The sequence below is a fragment of the Mytilus galloprovincialis genome, chromosome 7 (assembly GCF_965363235.1).
Source record: "Mytilus galloprovincialis chromosome 7, xbMytGall1.hap1.1, whole genome shotgun sequence".
Lineage (NCBI taxonomy): Eukaryota > Metazoa > Mollusca > Bivalvia > Mytilida > Mytilidae > Mytilus > Mytilus galloprovincialis.
Window position 1 is genome coordinate 19,735,121 of NC_134844.1, and position 4,517 is coordinate 19,739,637.

Genomic DNA, 4,517 nt, shown 5'->3' on the forward strand with positions numbered 1-4,517 from the left:
CTTTTTCATATTTTGACAAGTATACTATTGATCATGGTGAAGAGTCTTTTATTTTTTCAGTTGAATAAATGATGACTATTGAGTTATATGATGATGACTAATGACTGCTTTTAAATGTGCTAGTTTACAAGGTAACAGTTTGCAAGCAGACATTTCACCTAACTCAGAAACATTATTCTGACCAATCTTTGCTGTTACACTTTAATGCCTTAGCCGAGAAGCAACATATACCAATTTAAAAGTCTTTGGTTTGACCGGCCAGGGTTTGAACATATCACCTCCCGCACTGGAGGAGAACATGCTACCAGGAAACCACCGAAGCAGTTCTGAGTTACATTAAAGCTCATGAGTCAAAAACAGACTGAAATTGCCATTGCAGAAAAAAAAATATCAATAGCCAAATAACAATTAACAACAACAAAAATGTGGAAAACTGATTATTTGCCTGAATTTTCGTAGTCAAAGGACCATGACTCTACATAAAATCTTTGGACAGGAAAAACCTTCTAACTTGATCTGTAACCGGTCATGATAAAACCATGTACCAAATATCAAATCAATATCCTCAATTATGACAAAAAAAGTTGTGGAAAAACAATAAATAACTTGTATGAATTTTTCGAAAGACCAAGGACCATAACTCTGCACAAAATAATAAGACAGGAATAAAATACAAACTTGATCTTTAACTGCTCATGATCAAACTAAATACTAAGTATCAAATCAAAATCTTCAAGCATGAAGAAAAAGTATGGAAAACTGATTTGGTGGACAGAGATTGCAAACCTGTTGTCCCATTCGAGTTCAACAGTAGGGAACTAATAAGGAAGTACTAGAATTTCACATAACAAAAAAAAAAACATTAAATAAAGCAGTTGCTGAATAATGACGAGAAGTGCACACGCTGAAAAGTATCGCATGTTTGAGTTGTCATTGAATTTATGTTGAAAGTCCAACATGAAGTTTTTACCACAAGTATAAAATAAACTTAGCATTATCAATGTTCTATGATAATGAGGTTATGGTCAGATGATCCAGACCACCATACAGTCATTCAATTCACCAAATATAGTTGACATGTTGCTTTAAGTATCTGATAGACTCACAAAATTACAAAAATGTATCATTGACCAATGAACCATGAAAATGATGTCAAGGTCAGATAAAGCATACAAGACCGACATGTACACCTGAAAATTATTTCATTCACCAATCATGATAAAGTTTCTGACACTAAATAAATGTGGTCAAATATCTTACAAATCTAATGTGCGATACTGGGCATTGAAGATTTCTTCATGAAAACTTTTCAAAAACAAGAAATTTCAAAAAATTTGGGAAAAAAATATGAACCACTTTAAAAAAAAAAATTGGACCAGCCCCAACTTTTTGAATCCCCTTGGAGCATTTTAAACCATCCAACTCAATCCCAGTCTTTCCTTTGTAGTATGGAACCATTGTAAGGGAGGTAACTCTAATGCAAAAAACAAACACAGAAAAATCAATTCTGTGTATATAAAAATTTATTACAACTGAGCCCTTTGATATACACTTACAATTTCAGGCAATTCTATACATTGCTCCACAAGTATTGTCTAGACACTAGAAAAATGCTTATTTGGGCCCATTTTTGACCCCTTATTCCTTAACCATAGGGACCAACCTTCCTTTTGTTGTTTCAAACTTTGTGTTTAAATTTCATAGATTTATATTTACTGATACTAAAGTTATCGGCAAATTTCCAATTATACTAAAGTTATTGGCAAATTTCCAATTATGCTAAAAATATTGGCAAATTTCCAATTATACTAAAGCTATTGGCAAATTTCCAATGGAGTTTATTATACTAAAGTTATTAGCAAATTTCCAATGGAGTTTATTATACTAAAGTTATTGGCAAATTCCAATGGAGTTTATTATACTAAAGTTATTGGCAAATTTCCATTGGAGTTTATTATACTAAAGTTATTGGCAAATTTCCAATACACATATATTTAAAAGCTGTGTGAGGTAATTCAAACATAACTTTTGGATTACCTCCCTTACTGCGTTCAAATTGTCTTATCTCCTTTCAACCAGAAAAAAACCTTGTTTTCCCCCTAATTCATAAATAGTTTGAGCCATAACCCCCCAAAGTCAATCCTAACCATCCCTTAGTAGTATGGAAACTTATGGTATAATTTCAGAGATTCATACACTTTAACACAAGTTATTGTCTTGAAACTACAAAAATGCTTATTGGGGCCCTTTCTTGGCCTCTAATTCCTAAACAGTTAGGACAATAATCCCCAAAATCAATCCCAACTTTCCTTTAGAGGTTATAAACCTTGTGTTAAAATTTTATTGATTTCTATATACTTATACTTAAGTTATTATCCGGAAACCGTCGGTCTTTTCGGACAACGCTGTCACCTCCGATGTGATACCAATATACGACCAATTTTTTTTAAATCTTAGCGGTCATTTAAAAACTTAACATTAACCAATGAACCATGAAAATGAGGTCAAGGTCAGACGAAACCAGCCAGACTGACATGTACCCATTACCGTCATTTCATACACTACATTGGACATAAGACAGACATAAACTTCATAATGGGACATCTGCATACTAGGTATGAAGCATTCATGTTTTTCTTCCTTCTGAAATATAAAGCTTTATACCAATATTTAACTCTGCTGAATAGTAATACCAGTCACATACAGCAAATTTCATTGCAGGCAAGACAAAAATGACACCAAGTTCAATGGACAATTGAGACAAAGCCATAGTAATTTAAATAGTTGCCTTAACTGCTTGCAAGGTATGAAGATTGGCACCTGTCAAAAAGTTTAAACCAACTGCATTGGTTTGCACCTGTTGTCAGTCAAGAGCTGATGTTCAGGGGATTTTTTTATTGATGTGGTTCATTAGCGTTTCTTTTTTTTTATATAGATTGGACTGGTGGTTTTCCTGTTTGATTTGTTTACACTAGTCCATTTGGGGTCCTGTATAGCTTGCTGTTTTGGGTGTGAGCCAAGGCTCTGTGTCTTCTACCTACTGAAATATAAAGCTTTGTACAAATAGTTATAGCTGAACCAGGATAGTAATTGCAGTGAGACTAAAATGTGTGTAATCCTTCTACATCTTTAATTCTAACCCAAACATTTTTTGTATTTTCTTTTTTTCAATTTCACCCTTCATATCTCCATCATGAATATATTATCACAGTAAACTCAACACCATGTTGAATGTATTATGAAAATAGTTCCAGCAACATCACATCAGTTTGTCTTTCAATTGTGAACCAAGGAAGGATGAGTGGTTGTTTATATTCCAGTGGCAAATATAAAGTATATTCAGGATGAGAACAGGTTTGTCACATAAATCAGAATTATCATGAAATAAATCAGTACCTTTACCATGTTAACATGGACACATTCAACAAACACAATTAAAACATTGATTTGTATAATTTTATTCACATTTTTTACAACAGTTTTGCTAAAACTTTTTTTCAAATTTTATACAAAATGTATAATATCTCTAGGTTTTGTCAATAATGAATAGTAAGGCGTTAATTTTTATCTTTAAATTTTCTATGGAAACTTGTATTCTGTCATTTAACAGACATTCATGTTGGTTTGGAAACAACTGATTTAAAAAATAAATCTAATATTTTCATGCATTTAAATTTTGACTTTAATCAGGATTTCGTATTAAAAATTTTGAATTTTTTGTAAAAAGAAAAAAAAAGAAAAGTTCAAATTCACCTTTTTCAATTTCATAGTTGATTTGACAAACTGGCACAAACAGGCAAGTTCCTAGAAACCTTACTCTTCGGTAATTCAATTTAAAATAATAAATTATAACGTTCAAAAACAAAACTTAACAAATACTAAAATCTTGTAAAATACTCCAATGCCTCATGTAAAAATACAATGCAACAAAGTAATGTACCAATAGTCTGCCAAGAGTTTTATTTAATCGGATAAATGGTTCAATAGTATGTGACCTTCTACATTAAAATATTCAAATTTTGTATTTTCTGCTTAAAAAATAGGTATTTCGCATCTATTCATAAAAATTTCAAAAAGGAAAATTGTATTAATTATTGGTTTACTTTTTGACGCATACATTTTTTTGGTACACAAATGTACTTCAAATTCTATAAAGCCAATGCTAAAATTATCATTATTTTCCGTTCACAGTTTTCCTATAATGTTAAAAATAATATCACAAGAACATTAAGAAATGCACCAAAACAATGACATTTTAAAATGTCTAACTCCAATGATTTAGAGCCAATGATTATATTGATGTGTTAATTTACAATGAAATTATGTAGATTATTTTAGGAATAAACAATATTTTACACTTTCCAAGAAATGTTTTAAAAGATACTTGCTAAAACTATGTAGGATGTAAATAATGACATTAAAAACTCCAAGCAGACAATGCACAATCTGACAAATGATCAAATTTTGATTCAGTACATGGATGTTCTAGACTGAGATAAGTAATCATCATGATGAAT